Source organism: Micropterus dolomieu, linkage group LG22 (genome assembly GCF_021292245.1).
Source record: "Micropterus dolomieu isolate WLL.071019.BEF.003 ecotype Adirondacks linkage group LG22, ASM2129224v1, whole genome shotgun sequence".
Classification (NCBI taxonomy): Eukaryota; Metazoa; Chordata; class Actinopteri; order Centrarchiformes; family Centrarchidae; genus Micropterus; species Micropterus dolomieu.
The window spans coordinates 25,591,542-25,611,541 of NC_060171.1; the positions used below are offsets into that span (position 1 = coordinate 25,591,542).

General features: G+C 40.9%; 1 protein-coding gene across 3 annotated transcripts in view; it reads right to left on the minus strand.

Annotated features, from left to right (window-relative positions):
* The window catches only part of tspan9a (tetraspanin 9a), a 186,566-nt gene that overhangs the window by 155,997 nt on the left and 10,569 nt on the right, over positions 1 to 20,000 (minus strand). For 2 of the 3 annotated variants that reach the window (XM_046037617.1, XM_046037615.1), the window contains exon 2: positions 12,733 to 12,789. The exons of the other annotated variant lie outside the window; for it this stretch is intronic. The gene's annotated coding sequence lies outside the window, so the exon portion shown is untranslated. The remainder of the gene's footprint in view (positions 1 to 12,732; positions 12,790 to 20,000) is intronic. 3 annotated transcript variants of the gene reach the window in all.

The window sequence follows — 20,000 nt, forward strand, 5'->3', positions numbered from 1 at the left end:
ACCCACACATACAACCCCCCCCCCCCCCCCCCACACACACACACACACACAGTGACCAAGGGCACAGGAGGTCTGTTTTTTTATTGGGAAGATTCATTGTTAAGCCAAGTGTCACCTTCATCAGTCAGTCTTGTATCCTGCAAATACCTGTTGGAGCTTTTAAGAAGTAGAAATATATGAATGCAAAGATTTATGGAGACAAGAAATTTCTCAGAGGCTGGCCAGGAACCTATTAAGAGGATCTCCTGAATGGGAATTTAGAACAGAACTCATATGATAAACCACTGTGAAATATCCTGTTATAAATATCCATTAAAATGCCACACAATAGTGGCCCCAGATGGTGGGCAATTGTATTGAAAGGTACACACAGAACATGTGTGTCTGTTGAAGGAGAATTGGCCTGTATTTGTTGTGGGTGTTGCTAACGGAGTTATGGCATTCTGTGTGTGACAGAGATGAAAGAAGTGGTGGGTGCATGATGACAGTCGGTGCACGCTGAATAAAGGCTGACTCTAAGTGTCAGGCTCTGTCCTATCCCTCATCACTCACGGCCCACTTTCTCAAGGCACCCCTCTTCTTCCACACCTGAGTGCTTAGCTTTAATGCATATTAATTCACTGTGGCACTGACACACATGCAGAGATTGAGGACCAAACTGAAAAATAAGGGGGATGTTTGCATGGGAAGCCTCATTCCTGTGTAAAACAGGCTTACGCTTTAGATGATAATAACAACAAATTTAAGACGCTAGCGGGGTTACTTTCAGTTTCAGCATGTTTGTGATGCTGATCAGTCGTTCCTGTAATGGAACCAAGTACTATGCCAAAAAAGCAAACAGAGGTTACGCCGATATGTCAAATATGTTTGTGAAAGACTGATGCCCTCTATCAATATTTAGTTATGATTTTGTGGCATCTTTGCCTAATCTTTAAATCCAATACGTTTGTTTGCTTGTTAATTAACTAGAATATTTCTCAGCTTGTAAACTAAGTTATTTTTGTCTGGATCTATTTGTTTGCTAGCTAAATTCACTACCGCCCCCTGTTTTGCACTACCTCTTAAGGACAGTTCCCGAATGTCAGATCCTGACCATTTAGTACTGCAGTCTGACCGACTATCACTGACCACCCAGGCACTGACGAGTTGGATTTAGTGGCAAGACAATGAAGAGAGCTGGAGACGTCTAAATAAAGAGCCTTCTACAGCTGTGGCTTAAGTGCTGTTCAGGCCAGAATCCACAGTCTAGAAGAGTCGGTCTAGACAACGAGTTACTAAAGGAATTGGCCAGTCTTACGTAGTGATGGCAGGGACAAAGGCCGAAAGAGGGCAGCTGATGATGAGCTATGCAATCGCGGCTTTAGTTAGTGGGATCACTCAGATCTGCATGGAAGCAACTGGTCCTGCCAGTGTGGCACAAGTCACGTGCACCAATTAAAGTTTTCACTGATAAGAACAAGCAAAAATCAACAGAAATCACTATAGTTTTGTACTATTTCCAATTATATGCTTCAACACATTTGAAGATTAGGAGTTATGTTTCCCTGCGATGGACTGGCAACCTGTCCAGGGTGTACCCCCGCCTTGCGCCCGATGTCAGCTGGGATTGGCTCCAGCCCCCCCGCGACCCTGTACGCAGGATAAGCGGTTGACGATGTATGGATGGAGTTATGTTTCCATCTTACACATATTATGATGATGTTCTTGTATTGTAAACACATTGTGTACTGAGAGCTGATCAGTCATGAAAGACACAGCAGACAGCCTACTGTATGTTTAAAAACACATCAAATAAATGGAGGAGGAATGGAAGAGCTTAAAATCCAGGGTTTGAACCACTGTTAATAAAAAGATGCAAAAAAGATTCAACATTAAATAATACAGACCAGTGTTGATGAGCATTAGGAAAAAGGCTAAAAGCCCTGATTCAACTAGTTGTGTAAAGAAAAGTAGTCTGGGTTGCTAAGGCTGAGGTAACAGAAAATCAATGACATAGAGATTAAATGCGTAATAACAGTGTGTTTACACCTTAGCCGTGTCATTTGTATGTACTGTATGTTCTTAACAACATTTGCATAAGGGTGAAAAAACAGTTTTATACTTGTTTGATGGTCCATGTTAGTATGACTAATGCAGAACATTTGAATAGTGTCATAGACTGTGGACACACCAAAGAAAACCCTCTGTTCTCTGCAAAACTAAATCTCCCTGACTTATTCTGTCAAAGATGGTTTTACCTGCTATGTGACTGTCACTAAACAGAATTTATTTAATCTATAATACATTGTTTTCACTCAATTCATTCTTTATTTTTGGCAAAATGTGTCAAAATACTGAGGAAGGCAGCATGTGATTTATTGCAAAAGTGACATTTATTTCCTGAGGCATAAAACTTTTTTTTGTTTTGTATTATTAAAAAAGCCAAAATAAAGAGAAATGTTATTTGCATTGCTTTTATTCTACCCTCAAATTACAAAAAGTGTATTACAGCAGGAAACTGGTGAATGACCATATTGTAGATTAGCAGTAATATAACCCATCAATTTGTTTTCTTACCAACCATTAGCCAAAACGTGTTCCTTGTGAATTTTGAGGTATGTTTAGTCCACCTGGATACTTAAATCCACATATGATGAAGCAAAAAGTGCCAGGTGTTGCATCATCTGTTCATCACAAAACAGGATTACAGAACACTACAAAAGCAAAACACTCATGGCCATGTATTATGACAATATGCAGATGGAGGGCTTACTTTTTACTTTTTGTCTTAACCATTATTTCTTAAAGCAAATTCATAATCACTTAGTTCCAATAGGAATTTGCCAATATTCAAATGAAAATTGGATTGCCAACAGCCACGCTAAGGTATTGTTCTGGGCTGTCAGAAATATTTGAAATAAAGCTACAGGCCAAGGAGCAAAATACTCACCCCTGCCAAAGACAAATAAAAGGAAAGGAAAATAAATAAGGCATGCTGTTGACACTCCATTCACTCACACAACACGCAGTGTTTCATCTAAACCTCAGTCCAGCCGTTTCAATGTCTATATCCTGTTTAAGAAAAGTGGGGAACATTTGGTTAACACTAAATTATTTTTTATGGCCAAAGTACTATCTGCTTTGAATGGCTACATCATTTGTGCCATACTTTTGGACTAACTGCACAGATGGACAGTCTTTGTTATTCAGGACTGCAGCTCTGATCTGAGATAATACAGCTATACCATAAACCTGCAATTATAAACAACAAGCATTACAGTCTGCCAATGGTTAGAGAAAAAGAATAACAAGTGGATGATGGACCACAAATGAAAACAGTTTCAACTTAATAAGAGTATGAACACAAAAGTACTTGCTCAAAGGACTTGATAATACCATGGGCAGATGTTCTATAGACTGTTTTTTCCCTGGAATAAATAGCAAGAAATGATAAATGTTTCATTGTTTATATGCCAGCTTTATGTGATGATAAGTATTACTGAGGGAAATTGCATCCATTGCCACTTGATCTTCAGCAAAGTAATTAAACTCTAAATCGTGACGATAAATTATCATAAAAAAACCAAACTGGTGAGGAGCAAACCTCTGAGCTAATTATGAGCTCTATTTTAAGTTTAGGGCATCAGTGAGTTACATGCTTTGACTCCTTTAAAAGAGTTAGACAAATGATATGTCTAACTCCCCTAGCGTCTGAATGGCTAGAAGACAAACATGAACACCGCGATAATCTGGTGTGATGTTTACAAGCACATCTTAATCTGGTCTAACACTTTATAAAAGAAAGGGAATGACAACAGGCTTTTATTTTGGGATGTCACACCTGAACAAGTGAGCTACTTTATAAACAGAATTCCAAAAAAAACAAAAAACAGTAGCTTCATATTCATTGCCTTTTCATGTTAGTATCAAACCTATCAAAAATATTTCCTTTATCAATAATAACATTAGAGAGAGCGTGTGAAGCCTTTTTCAATGACAAACTGCTGACAAAAAAAAAAAAATACTGCCAAAGAACGTAATCATTTCAAAGTGCGCAACAACAGATTTGCATGGGCTTAGATACAAGCACACCAAAGTCATGACACCCTCTTTTGATCTTCACCTGATGTGGTATTAATATATAAGGAGACAGGATAGGGGGTACGGGGAGGCAGCAGGGCTCAGACAGAACTCTGAAGTGTGAGAAATGTGTGATGTGTTTAAGGACAAAACCACTGACATTGAGAGACGTCATATCCTGCTGCATGTTTGCCGGCAAGAAAAATGCTTTATTGCAGCGTAACTGGCTTAATGACTAGAATGATCAGAGAAACATCTGTATATCAATCATGAAGAACACATTTTATCATAGAACATCAGTTTATGACATGCACTATTGCTTTTGAAATCCAATGCCAACAGATGCTCCCCTAAAAGAGCCTGGAAATAAAGTGCGGCTGACTTCTCTCCCACCCTACCCCCGCTGCCATCACATTGCAATGCGATACATCTCACCATTTGGCAATTAAGCCTGCTAAGGTATGGAAAGGAGGTGATTCATATTGTGATTGCAGCAGTGCCCTCCATGACTCTTCCAGAAGGGTAGAGAGGACCAGATAGGGGTAGCCAGAGAAGGCCCCAGAGCTGCGAACATCCCCCCCAGCCCTGGAGCTGCCTGCCTGCCTGCGGCTGTGGCTAAATTTACTCCCCCACTCCCCAAGCATCATCACGTTGGGATTCTATTACTCTCTCGCGTCCCGGCATAGTCATGTGAAAGCCGGCCACAAGCCTCCGTGCTTGGCAGTGCCCTTCCTGCCCCTGCATTCAGCATTCAGTCCAGTTAATGCCATTTGTCTCAACCCAGCTGCCCAATCGCGCTCTTGCACTTTCTCTGCCTTTTTATCTCCACGCTTCCTCGCTCACTCTCGCCCCTTCTATGGCTTGACTTTCAAATCCCCTCCTTCTCAACCTCGTTCCCCTCCAATTACGGCTCCTCTCATCCTGCGAGCAGGGGTCAGTAGTGGACGAGCTTAGGGACTGAGACTGCCGAAACCGATGGCGAGTAACGGAGAGGGGAGAATGAACCCTGGCCAAATGGGGATCAATAAGGAGACAGGGCTGAAGAATGGCTCCTGTTATGGGCAGACAGGTGGTGGAGGATGGGGGTGAAGAAATGCCACTGCTGCCACATCAGGTCAGATCACATGTTTGATGTCCCACTCCCCACCCCCATCGGTGAAGTGCTGTCAGCAGGGTGACACGAGGCAAGAATATACACTTCGTGATGGTTCATAGGCTTGTGGATAGAGTGCCCTGCCCTGTTGAAAAACACTTTCCTGACTAACCAAGTGGCACGCTGACGTTGCATGGCCAATCCAGCCCACAGATCATCAGTTCTTACTTGGCCATGTATGAGAGTGTTAGTCGTTGAGCCTGAAATAGACTGACATGCGTCAATGAGGGTAATGGAGTCATTAGCTATTCCTTTTGAACAACCAGCTCACTCTGACTGAGCAATACACAGGGGTAAGCACAGATTTCTGAAGCCAGCTTATGCAAATTGCATAAACAGGTTGAACCCATCCCAGGTTGAAATGCAAGAAAAGGAACAGATAAAGAAATAGAGTCAGAGCAGAAGAAAAAAAAAAGATTTTGTTTGAAGAAGAAAACAGCCAAAGCTTTGCACCATGCAGTCATTCTGCAGACATGACCATAAAGCCTGCTGCAAACTCCCCTCCTAGCCATCCAGGCTGCACATGACATCTTCACTCCCTTCGTGTGCACACGTCAGGGTCACACTGACCTCTAGTGGTCCTAGCATGAACACAGAGCTCATAAAAGCCATGACTGAGAGATAATTTGTTCTTGAAGCAATTTTATCAGAAAATTGATTTTAAGTCAGTGACACAGGTCTACTACCTCTCAAGCGATCTGGATAAATGGCCCCTGGGAACACATTGTTTCAACACTATGTGAACTGCAGTCCCAACCTCCCTGTTTCCAATTATCCACTAGTGAACAATCCCTCTCTCTCACTTCCTCCCTCCCTCTCTCCATCCCACCCAGTCTCTCTCTTTTTTTGTCTCCCTCCCCCTCTTCGTTTCGCCATCTCTCTCTCCTAAGATACCTTTGGAAATTTTCGATTTTAACGCTATTGATTTTGTGGGTTACACCTACCACACAACCCTGACAGAACTCAGAACCACTCTATTCAGTGAGGGGATCAAAGTGTGACCTCTCCTTAGTGTTGTTTAATGAAGTTAGAGGTCTGGTGCTGAACAACAACTGAAGAGCCTTAAGGGTTGGATAGCATCTTAAATCGAATTTTTTTAGAGACACTTTATTTAACTGTACGGTCTTTAACCTTTACCTTTCCATCCCTGTATCTTTGTGCAGTGCTACTGCTTATTTAACAGGAGTGCAACAGGATGTTTCAAAAACTGACACCAGTAATGGCAGTAGTGTAGACCATTTGTTATGCTAGGAAAAATCCATTCATGTTATATTGCTCAAAATTCACTAGATGGCGCACACTGCAAGGAAACATGTTCATCAGTGCTGTTATTCCTTATTCCTAATGCTAATGTGGCTAAATAAGTAATCAGTCATCAAGTAATTCATGTCTCATGAAAATTTAGAGTTGAATTTAGAGTATATGGTAGTTCTCTCTACTACAGATGAGTGATGATTAGTGTGAGTGTGTGAGTGGTCTATTTACAATATATTTAGATTTGCCCTTTTAAATTCTCCTTTCACTTTTACAAGTCAACATGACTGCCACTGAATATGTAATAAGGTTGTCATGGTACTCTGGAGGGCTGAAGGGCCGTCTCCCCGACTCAGCTTGCAGCCCTATTACTATCAAAGCTACCAGAAAATGTGGGCATAATTATGTCAGAATGAGAGTGCTGATCTGAGGCAAAGTTGTAGTGATTTGTCGGCTGATTCAGAGCAGTAAGTTCCTCTATAACAGGATGCATGACTATGAATGTCCGTGATTAAAGAGAATTTTTCAGCATCCATATGTAATTTAGGCAGGACTGTTATTTATATGACAGTTTCTCTATGTGTCTGGGTGAAGCCTTACAGCAACAGGCAACATAGGACAGGCTTTAATTATGTGGTTTCTGCTGTACCCTCTCTCCAGTGTCAGCTTCAGTTAAGCTTATGGCATTGATATAAATTGGTCAGAGGACTAGGATTCAACACTGGTTTCTGCAATGTTGACAATCCAAAAATTCATCAACATTCTATGCCCCTCTATCTATGCTGCTATACCATGTTAGGTGTTTGACAGGTATGTAGTGCCTTCTAACATGAATCAGTTTAATCATAAGTTGAGACACACAGCACTAGACAGTAAAGCCATTAGGTCATGGTTAGCAAAACTCACAAGAGTAAACTGTGTCAGGCAGTATGCCCCAGGTTCGGTGACTGAGTCGGCATGAATATTAATCCTCTCTTTCTCTCTACCAACGTGAGATAGAAACAGAGAGAGAGAAAGCGGCAGAGAAATGCTCGTGGGCATTGTTAAGGGCTCTCCACTAGCCACTAAAACGTCACTCATCAGTGACTCTGGAGGCTTTTATATGCTATTCAGGTCCACACAGGAGACCAAGCCTAAATGTTAAACAACCACAACAGGCACACAAGCAGTGGGAGAAAGTTTCGAGAGGCAGAAATTGGAAGAGGTACCACTTTTAGCTCAGTTGATTCAACAGAGTGTGAATGTAGCCCCGTCATTGGGCTAGCAGGTGCTACAGTGAGTTTAGGAAAAGTTTCACATAATGTAATGTTTAGTGTAGCACTCATCTAAAAGCAGATCATTAACCATGATAAACTTTATGAGAGTTGCTTCCTCAATTTTAATGCATTCCACTTATCTTATCTTATATGTTTTATATATTTTCCTTTAATCGCTCCTGTTTTAGGTATTTTATCTCACCCTAAACCACAAACACTCTTTCCAGTTGGAATGAAAGCAGCAGAGGGCACTTCCAAGGGCAAACCATTTTTGCTGCAGAGGAAAAGGGGAGCTGCAGCAGTTATGGGAGATTAATACCTGCTCATCTGTGTCCATTCTGAGATCTCATTAGACACGCTCGAAGATATGGAATAGTTACTTAATTCACATATATTATCATCTAAATATTTCAAAGGAAGAAAGGGAGCTGTGCAGACAGGACTATGAGAAGGTTTAATATAAACGATCAAACTAGTCAAACTAATACAAAGAAGTAAAAAAATAAGAGAAATGTAAATGTCTAAGTCAGCAGAATAAACATACACCTTTCCATTCAAGGTCGACAAGCTCAACATGTGAGCTGCTACAGAGCCAAGATATTCCTTCCTTTGCAATTTAAAATCACCATAACACTTTTGAAACCATGACAGCTCCAAACTGTTCCACTAATTCCAAAGACTTTCAAATATCAAACTGAAATGCTATCTCACAAACAGACATTGTGATGAGAAATGTACCTTTTATACCCCAAAATAAAACCCACCTTTTTATAAAGACAAGTCAACATTCAGTCGCATCCCTTATGGTTTGATTAAAGGCCAGGATCCTCTTTGAACCTATTTGACCCTGTCAAAACAAGGGTGTTGTGTTGTGGTCTGCTAACACAGCCATCAAACGTAGAGGCTGCGGAGCCGTGCTGTGAAGTGCAGTGAAGCAGAGCCTTGATGTTTTTACAGAAAGAACATTACTGGGGCTGTGAAATACAGTGCCCTTTCTCCCTCTCCTTCAACCTCTGCTTCCTTCATCCTCCCCATCTCCCACTCCCCCTTTCTGCTCTGTTTTTCTGTGTACTGAGGGATGTTGCCTAAAATCCATCAACACTTTTCACCTCAAACGGTTATTCCACAAACTGAAAGCCAGAAAGCATCATAGCCAGTGTCACAGACTGAAAACACTACATTCAGCTCATGTTGGCATGGAAGAAAACTGTTAAATGAAATTAATTATTCAGCATAAAAGGTTTTTGTGCTTGTGATATAAAAGGAATGGAAGCCAGCAGTTAGGAACTCTCATTCCACTATGGTGAAACAGCTCATGCCAGCTGCCTTTAACTGTAATATAATCAGTGTTAGCTCTTTATCACGAGGTTCAGCTGTACTTTCTCACTTTCAGCTGTGGTTGGTCTTCTTAAGCGCTCGTTTATCAACATCAGTGACAATGTTACGACAAAGAAGTACTGAAGCTGACAAAGTGCTGCTGAGCCGGATGCAATAAAAGCACAACACTGATGTTGAGTTAAAGCGATGAAAGTAAAGCCAGTGTGACGATGTACACCTGACCCTAGCTTGATGCTGATTCTCCAACCAATGGTGTACTGATCAGTATTATCATATTCTTTAGAAATTATTTAAATCAGTCATTGTCAATTGATTTCCAATCAGAAAAACCTCTCATAAACTAGGTGAAACAACCACATATCACTTATCCAGAGCTGGTCTTGCACAATACATACTGTAAGGGCTACAAGCTAAACTCTCACAAAACTTTATCCGATCCAACGCTGGAAAATGAGCAAGAGACATCTAGATTCCAAGTATCCAAATGAAAAAATCCAACCCCCTCCCTTTAGGGCTCCCTCCAAAGCCACTCCCCCAAAGCACATTTTCACAGGTACACGATCAGGTACACAGGCCAGGTAGACCAGCCCATCATTTCATTCGTTCTGAATGAAATGATGGGCCATGCTTATTACAGTCCTTTGACAGCCAGAGATACAGGATTTTTTTCATTTTTGTGTCAAAGCTTTTTTTTTTTTTTTTTTTTTTAATTGATTGCTGTCAGGATGTGAAAACAATTTCAAAAATTGCTTCTGAAATAAATTACCTAGCCCAGCTTTAACAGACACTGAAGGTGTACATTTTAGATTCAAACTAAAGTATCAGAAATAGTTTCAGAAAAGCATTTAATTGGCAGAATAAGATAAAAAAGGATTTCCCTTATTAGGCCAATTGAAAAAGTGAACCAATTTAGAAGAGTGAAGGAATTCAGCCTGAATGTAAAGACCAGAATATTAACTCTTGTCCTTGTTGGACCCCTCTACAGAACATAACAGTGAGCAGAATTTTAAAAGCAAAGTGAATGAGCGTGACAAAAACGCTTCTCCTGAAGCTGAGCATACCCTGCCTCACAGGGATTTATAGAGACAACCTTGGGCTATTCATTTCCCTTTTGTCCCTCCAGAAAAAGCCTGTCGAGAACAGCCAGTCTCCATGGACCACCTCCTTTATTACTCAGAGCTAAATGGGGACCCAGATGTTACTGCCATTGGATTGAAATAGAAAAAAGATCAACTGTCTACATTTGCAGCTGTCTATGAAGCTTTGCTCTGCATTTTGGGTGGCTGATGTGAGCTGTCTTTATGCCTCCCTTGGAAACGGCTAAATACCGAAAACACTTCTGCTATGCTATGTTTACATGTTATCGTAGCATTGTGTTTGAAAGACTATGCTTCAACTATGCCACAAATAATAAAACAAAAACATCTAGACATCAACAGATGTCATGTTTTTGCCTGCAGAACCCACAGTGCCTGCCAGAGGTCACTGCCACACTGCACAGTCCACTACCATCACTGACCATGTGAAGCCGAAGCCGCTGAGCCTGATTAAGATCAAAGTGTTTGACTTGAGCTCAGAGCATTTGAGGAACACTGAGTTTTTGGAGCAAAGGACCTGTAAAGGCTTAACTGCTTACTGCTGACAGGGTACTTTGCCCTGAACAGCGTGACCCAGAATTAAATGCAGCATCCAGCTTTCACACTGTGTGCTGGCGGGCACCTGGTGGCGCATGTTTTACATGGATAGACATGATCCTGAGTGCTTCCCTATCCATGTTAGCACACCTCATTCAGCCTCACTATGGCAGCATGAAAGAGGTTAGCAGCTTAAGTCATTTCCCTCTTTAGCCTTCACCAGAAAAATGGCACCTGTACAATGTGATTCTATACAATAAACCAGTTCTGCAATAAATTATACTTTGATTATTATGTTCAGTAACTGTTGAGACAACAACCTTAGTTTTTTTTATGACTCAGGTGTACAATGTATCTTGCGGAGTTGTATTGGAATACATTGTATGTATAAGGAGGTGTTTCTAATATTTTCTCTGCATCACTGGTTAGGTGTTGCAAAGTGTTACCTAGCCTAACTGATGTCTGCTATAATCTATGGGGCATTTTCCCTTTGATACACATTAGTAATATAGCAAATGACACTGATCACACCCTATCAACACTTGACATTACTACCATCTGGTCGGAGATACAGAGCTCACATCAGCAGGAGTTTTTTGGCCCTTCTGCCATGAACACAGTGCCTCGCTGACACACTGTGGCGAGTTGGGATACTAAAAGGGGTATGAATGCATACATGAAGATTTCATGTAAAGTCTATCAATCTGGATGTTTGCTGTGTGTATATCTGTATGGTTCTGCACTGTACTGGCTGTGAAAACAAATCTTCTGGAACAATAAACCTAAATCTTGTCACTTGTCATGGAATCAAATTAATGCTACTGTTGTAAAATATATATTTATATACAGCTCCGGAAGTGAAGATACAACCCAGTCACTGGCCACAGTTGATCCTAACCAGTTAATGCTGTGAGACAATCAAATGCCCTTTTTAAACCAGAGGCTGCCTCAGCTTGAGTTCAATGCCGAGATTCCACATAAAACGGCGGCTGCTTTGCTGAATCAAAACACAAAACTCTTGCAGTTTTCCATCTGTGCTGCTCATGCGTGCTTCTAAACATCCACAAGTATGTGTCTCTGCAAGCAAAATATACAAGGTACCTTTTTTTTTGTCATTCTACAACACAGGGATACACACTATAGTTTAGAGCTGAACCGCACTGATCAAACACCTTTGGCCAGACAGCTTATTAAAACAGTGCTCCATTATTTTGGGCCTGTGTGTTTAAAATAACATGAGTGAAAAAATTTCCCCTAGATGGATTAATAAAGTGTGTTTACGCCTTCTATAAGCAATGCAGAGCCAAGGTTGTTGGTCCGCAAAATGGCTCTTTAAGATGCAGAGTAAAAGACGCAGGAAAAATAATGCTGCCACTCACTATTCTTGCTGACACTTAGTGACCTTAGTGACCACGTACTGTTTCCATGTGTGTCTGCAACCCTTATGTTTCAAAATAATGACCAATTACAGGTAGGGGCAACGCTGAAGGTCATCCAGGTTATGACTCTAAAGTTTAAGGCATAGGTCTTGAGTGTGTACTGTGCATGTGTGTCTGTGTAAGGGGCTTTTTCCTGTAATCACCCACCCAAGGTTTTGGCGGTAGGCGGACAGGAAGCACACCCATACCACAGCAGCAAGTCAGCCCTGAACAATCTGTAATTTAGTCCCGAGAGCGTGTTTCCTGGAAGTTCTATTGTCTATTCTATTACACCCTTGAGCAAACTGGGAAATGCCCAAAACGACGCACTACAGGGGTCCAAGGCTGTGTGACATGACCCATTCTATCTAATTCCTTAATACGTCTTCATTTCCTGAATTTCCTGACTTCAACCCTATTTATGGATGAACACATCCATTCTCGATTCTCTTGAACGAAGTGAGCCAAAGGAAAAAGTTTCCATGTCACTTCAGAGAAAACTTTTGCAAACAAACAACTACTTAGCAGTGATTGCAGCTTGATAGGGTAAAGACAGAATTAGGCCATCCTGAGGCTGGAACTACAAACCAAGCGGGGTGGAACATGGCGTAATTTCTCACCGGCTCAGATGCGGTCGGAAACAGAGGCAGTGGGCTCTCCGGCTCGCCTGTGACAGCCTGTCAAACAGAGGAAGAAAAACAGGGACTGAGAACGACTCCTCAGATTAAATCAACTGCTAATTGTAAAAATACACAGAGCGGTAATGGCACATGCAGCTAGCAAATGGGCTGTTAAAAGGAAGGTGTTTGGAGAAATGACAGCACTATGCAGTTATATACAGTTACGTGAGCTTGTGAATAGTGGAATAGTGAATGCTATTCATCACAACAGCAGCCCTGTCCCTTGTCAGTGGTTGAAATGGATATCTACGTGAGAAGAAATAAAAACCTGTCTTTCAAACACAATGCTACGATAACATGTAAAATGACTCAAAGCCAGATGACCATTTGTGGCCTCCTTCCTCACGAGGCTGGGCAATCACTACTGACCACAGCATCTGGACGAATCTTTGCCATTGGAGATGACAGTACCCATTGAACAGTCAGGAAAATTATAGTCCACGCTAATATTAGTAAATCCCAGTATGTTTCATAAATTAGGGGACCTAAAATGAGCATAGCACGATGTTGGGTTTATGAATCCATGTCTATGTGGAAAGTACAGGTTGATAGTCCAGACAGAGACTAAAATCTGTCCTATGAGCTCACACTAAACCACAGACCACGGGCCACCACGGGTGTCTGCTGTGACAGGCTCTACACCAGACAGCCACTCAGTCTGCTTTTTTGTGGAACTCTCTTCAACACCATGTCAGCTAGTCCAAAAGTAGAGCCAGTGGCCTCTGAAGCCACAGAGCGTGTCTGCAACCTGCAGGCTTTCAACTTGCCGTACTCATTGAATTTCTGGTCAGGCAGGCATGCCACCACAAAGGCAGCGTAGGTGCTCCACTTAACATTTGCCGTCGAGTTCTGCTGCAAGACAAGTTCACTGGAAAGAATTATGGAAGGACAAAAAATAAAATAAAGAGGAAGAAGGAGCGAGCGGGAGGGGAAGCATAGGATGAAAGAGGCAAGCCAAATATAAGGCCAAAGGCAGAGAAAAAATGAAAAGGAGGAAAATGTTAGCTAGAGACGTGGCATTTATATACTCAGTTTTCCAGTCGTTTTTGCCAAATGCAAAGTCAACAATTCATTAGTTTTCATTTTATGTTGTGGCTTCAAAACTATAAGCTTGTGGGGTACAAGTAATAAGGCCAGGACATTTCCCTTCTACATTTTCAATCTCCCATGTGTGATAAAATAAATGTTTTGTTTTTCCTCAAAGAACAAAGGGCAGGGCAAACATTTCTCTAAGATCTGAATTACTGCTCAAGTCAACGGAACCTAACTGCACAATAAACAGCGCCACGTTGATATTTTCTCTTTAAAAAGTCACACTTGTCGGTGAATGGATAGACTATCTTGGATATCTGATAGTTAGGATGGTTGTATCAAAGGAAAACGTGTCTGAAGTCAAACATCTGAAGCAGCGATGTCAGATAATGACAAAAAAAAGAGGAGAAAACCCTGCTGTTATACCTTGTGCGGTCATGTTCACTTGATGTAAGTTTGGCATTCACATTGAAATGTGTGCTTTGTTGAGGTGTACCTCAACTCAAGGTTCACAGTGAGTCATGTCAAAGCTATAATTACACCGTCTGCAAATCACACGTCAGAGTGCCAGCCACCTGGATATCAATGCCTGACTTTCAGTTGCACCTTTACTAATTACTTTCTGCTGAATATTTCACAGAGAATCTGACATAATAGTTTGACATGGGGTTGTTGTAAAGTTGGGACTGATTTCATACAACTACAGCCCTCAGTATAAATGGGTATGGTAGGCAGGTCTGTAGGATATCCCCTTGAGGTTTCAGCTTCTTGTGATAAAGGCAAGAGCGTGAGAAGCTCCTTCAGTATATTCTTAGTACTGCCTCTCCCTTCTTCCCTGTCCTTCCTCCCTTCTCTAAATCCCAAGGACCCGCCTCTTTTTTAGGCTTTACCCATCAATCTTTTATTTTTCAATTTCTCTGTGACACTGGAATCTGCCAGCAAGATTTCACAACACTGAGGCTACATACAGAACTGAGAATGAGTAGGAAGCTGAATATCACTATATCTTTCTGTCCTAACACACTAATACACAGATGTAAGAAAGGAACTTGAACTTCAAAATACAATACGGGGAATTAGTAATATGTACGTTTATTATCAAACCAAAGTTGTGTATCTTGTATTATGTAGAACAAAATATATATTGTTTTATTTTGCTCATTTCGTTAAATTCTGTTGGAGACACACACAGTACAGCTGAAACAGTCAGTCAATTCAATTGTTGTGATCAATTTCTTATTCCAGCTCCTCCAATGTGTGGATACTGACTCCAACTGTACAATTAGAGTAAATGTGGTCTAAGCCTTTGATTGCAATGACGTCACAATAGATCAGAGACATCTGCCTGCCTTTCTTCCCAACTGCTTAACTACAGTTCTGTAGCCCCCCCCCCAAACTATCTGCATCCAAGCCTGCCTGAATCCCTGTGCGCCCCCAGGCCTGCCTGCACATCTGAGGTTATTAGGACTGAAATTGTACCCTGAGAAACTACTGTAAGATCTGAATTACTGCTCAAGCCAGACTGAGCCAGACAGCTCTGTAGACTCAGAAGCAGTCCACCTTCCAAACAGGAAGGCTGAATCAGGCGAGATAAAACTCTATTTATATTCTCCCAGGAAGGCATCCTGATCAGATCGTCAAATATGATCACATGGAGAGCTACTGTATATTTCACGTCACGCATAACACCCAGAAATGTAATATGTGAACTAATTATAGCATGGCCACAGTGCTAAATGTATCTTTAGTGAGTGCATTCTCTTCAACAATATTAATCAGAGTGAGTGTTCTTCCGTGCAAGATGGAGTGCTATAAAAGAAGCACAAAACATTGATTTACAATCATGCCGCAGTTAAAACTTTTCTCAAGTAGCTAGGCATTCGATTTTAATGGCACACAGTCAACGCAAAGAGAGGGGGCTTGGCCACACACGGCTTTTGGATCAACACCAACACAAATGCGGTGGTGATCAATCACTGAAAGGATTTGGCAGCTTTAAGCGCTCACACGAGGGCCACACAACTTACATCAATTACTGGGGACTTTCTTTCCATAAATAATTGATCATGATGCCGAGAGTGCAACCAGAGAAATGAGATTACTAACTTTAGCAATTGCACTTGGATCTCAGAACATATGGCCTTTAGGATCACACGCTGCAGTGGCTTTACTTACATACTGAGCTTGTCTAATACAGCCATGGGGAAGGAGAGAAAAAAAACACTGCCCCATCTTGGGGTCACAGCAGGTCAGGCTGTCGAACAGGAAATTCCTCATTGATGCACTAAGCCACTCATGACCTCTGTAAGAAACAGCAGACTGGAATTACAGCGACTGCGCTGATATGAACTTCTCACCGCAAAAACCCTCTGCCATACTGGTGTGTCACTCAGCATTGTACTGGCCTGCTGTGACACTTGTTTCTATCATGGCTTTTGGGATCCGATTCGTGTTCAACAAAGTAGCACAGTACAAATAAAACACCCACACAGCTGTTACTGATCAACACACCTCCTAAAGCGCATCCTGGCTGGTCTAGACATCTGCACAATAACATGCCATCAATTTCAAATCCCCTAGATTGTCATGAAAACGAGAATGTGATGTATGTTTGGTACTAGGCTTGGGCGGTTTCTATTTTTGCATAATTTCCTAACATTTCACCGGGTATATACAGTATACGACAGTATTCGTGTAACAAAATTAATAAAAAATCCCATTGTCGATAAAGTCAGACATTGTCAAGCTGCGTCGCCTGCCTACATTGAGAGTGTCCACTACAATACATCACCTCAGTACAGCATTCCAGCAGAAAGAGGAGCGTATGTATGTATGTATATGTATGCATTGTTGACAGTATTGAAAGTCATACCGATTTTTAAATACCCTGGTACCCTTGGACAGTGATATCGCCCAAGCTTATTTGGTACCCCTTTATATTTTAGAAATATAATTAGAGAAAAAATATCATGACAGTTTTTGGGAGTTTTGATCTGGAATTAGTTTGCAAAAATTGTGTAATTAATATACATTTTGATCTGAGCAGAGTGTAGCAATTAAATGTCAAAAAGAAAAGAACTTGACAGTTGCCTTAAAGTTGACACAAAAATCACCATTTGCAGACACTGTTCTGCTTAATTGTCTTCTAGCACATCCACACCATCTGGCTGACTTCTTCTTCGCTTTGAGTGTTTGTCATTCGTTTTTAAGCTAGCCGCACCTACATTTGGAGTGCACACATATTCAAGCCTTTATGGTACCTGAAACGGACCAGTGCGAGCTGACTGGCAGATTAGCGACTTTATCCTGTCAGTTTCTCTCTTTACAGAGACAAGTGTTGCAGTATAAGAGTCCTACCTGAAGAGAGGATGTGAAGTCTTCATGTTATGCGATACCACATACAACATTTATCATATTGGGTCGGACTTGATAAATTTAGCGCAAGGATATATATGTGACAACGTCTGGTTTTCAAAATAAGGTGTCTACAGTATGGAAATAAGATTAAATGGATTATATTCACAGAAAGTATAAAACATATTACATGTGTACATTAAAAGTAAATGGACACATGTAATTTGCTAATTTCCCTCTGGCCTCGGACCCACCAACCATAGTCTCTTCAAATCCTGTGGGTAACGAGTAAAAAGCACATTATGACATTCATTTATGCAGTGGTAAAAACAAAAGGCAAAAATGTAAATGTACTTGTTCAGTGTTTGGCAAATTTTTTCATTACATTCAGTTTTGGCTTCAGCCAAGAATTTTCGTTTCGGTGCATCCCTACTTAAAGTCATGTGCAAATATCACTAACCTCATGACTCAACAACATTACTTACTCACAAATGTCTGAAGTGTTCAAAACTCAATGACTGCAGGTTTATGATGATTATTAAAACATGCCACACATGCATGAAGTGATATTTTTAAGTTAAGATTTTATAACAAAAGCAAAAAATGTTTTCTCATTGCAAAGTGCTATTGACATGCTGAACTCACAATGAAATCACAACGAAATTCATATCCTAAGATGTTTTAGGGTTCCCAGTACTTACTATTTAGAAAAACAAAAAACTAATTTGAAGCAGATATTTGCCCTAATGAAAAGAACATTCTGTGTGTTTTTATTTGGGATATTATGTTATCCAAACATTCTTGTGGAAAAACAGTTAACAAACAGCAGCTGCAGTTTGTTTGTTACAAAAATGGTCCCAGCTAGAACCTGACTGACATATAGTATACAAGTAGGAAGAGATATCAGGCTGGTCACAGATATATAGTACCTGGGTATATGGCCAATATGAAGGGGAAAAAGTAGAGTGTTTACAAAACAGTGCTTAAGATAATCTACATACAAAATCTGTTTCTTTTGAGTGGGCGGCTATGGCTCAGGGGTAGAAGAGTCGTCCACTAACCGGAACATTGGTGGCCTGCATGTGTTCTTGGGCAAGACACTGAACCCCAAACAGCTCCTGGTGGCACAGCCGTCGTGTGTGAATGTGTGTGAATGAATTAATTTCTGTTTCTGATGAACAGTTGAGCAGTTGGCACCTTAGTCTCTGCTCATCAGCAGGTGAATGTGATGTAGTGGTCAGAAAGACTAGAAAGGCGCTATACAGAGCATTTGTTCATCTTTCCAAACATTGACTTATAGATTTCCTTGGACATGCAATGCCTCTGAAAGATGTACAGGCTTGGTATAAGTGAAGTGATGTGAAGTGTCATATGGATTTTGGTGTGTTAATATAAAACCTGTAAAACTTATGACTGAAACTGATGAACTGATGAACTAACAGTTCAATAAATCTTGACTTGATTTATACTGGACATACAGAGACCTATAAATTACAAAAGTATAAATGCACTGAGCATTTGAAGCAGTCAAATGGGTTTACGTGATATTTTAAATAGTGAGCGTTGGCAGTAAATGGGAGCATGTATGTACACGGTGGTGAGAACTGCTATTGATTTAGCAGGACATTAACAGCTATGTTGAGTGGAGCCAAGTCTTGAGTCAACACCTCCTAAAGGGATTATTATGATGCACTGATTACCCAGGAGGGACAGAGCAGTTGTCAGTAACAAGTCTGTGTCTCAGTATTATGCCTCAACCACTGCTTGTAGTTAACAGCAGCCTGACTACCACAAACCAAATCATCAGAACAAACCTCAACCAGCATTGGAAACTGGGCTTGACAGGAGAACTATTGTGCAAAACCTGGAAATGATTCAATACAGTTTGACTGAAAAAAAAGGTTTGTGAAACCATCTGTTAACATCATACTTTCACTTTTATATTTAATTGTATATATGAACAGTGAGTAAGTAGTGAGAAATATTCCAACTGTCAAACCACACAAATTGCCCTGCCAAAGCTGGATGTGCCTTTGAACACCAGGAATGAATGTTTGCTCGTATGAACTTATTTCTTGGGAAGGGTTAATGTGTGCTCTGTACATAATTAGCATGGAAACTCTATGAGACACGAAGAGAAATATTAAGAGGACATATTTATGTGACAGTCAATGAGTCAGATAAAAAAAAAAAAGAAATTACTGCACACTCCTGTAATTGTTATCTCTTCTCAGGCTTCACAGCCATAATGGAAATCAAGTTTCTCTGATATAATTAGACAGGCCTGCCTGCCATGGAGCCAATTTCATGCTTATGGGCAGTTCCCAAAAACTCAAACACAGAGAGAGTCAGCATAGATTCTTCCGTAGAGCTATATTGGGCGGTATACAATTATGATGTTAAAGTTACAATGTACAATATTCCTCTATGTGTTGCACTGAGACACAAACAAGAGCCTGTGGCAGGCAGATCTTATCTCGCATTTCCTGTAATAGTCAGAGCTTAGAACAAAAGCAGCCCCACAGCTGAGAGCTGAAAGTCAGTGTGGTCAGTCAGAAACTTGGGACATCACTCCCGACCACAACGTCTAAAAGAAGAACAATATTCATGGAAACATGTCTGTGAAATCTCTCCATCCAGAGCTTTCACACAGTGCAGGCAGAAACTACTACCATCTTAAGTGACCTGCTGTGGCTACCATGTTGTCTTCTCTCTGAAAAGAATACTACCAATCTTAAATTCTCAGCTAAACTTCATCAAGTGTCCTCACACCCACAATGAGTACATTAACACAGGTCACTGGTGTCCCATTTTTAGCCACA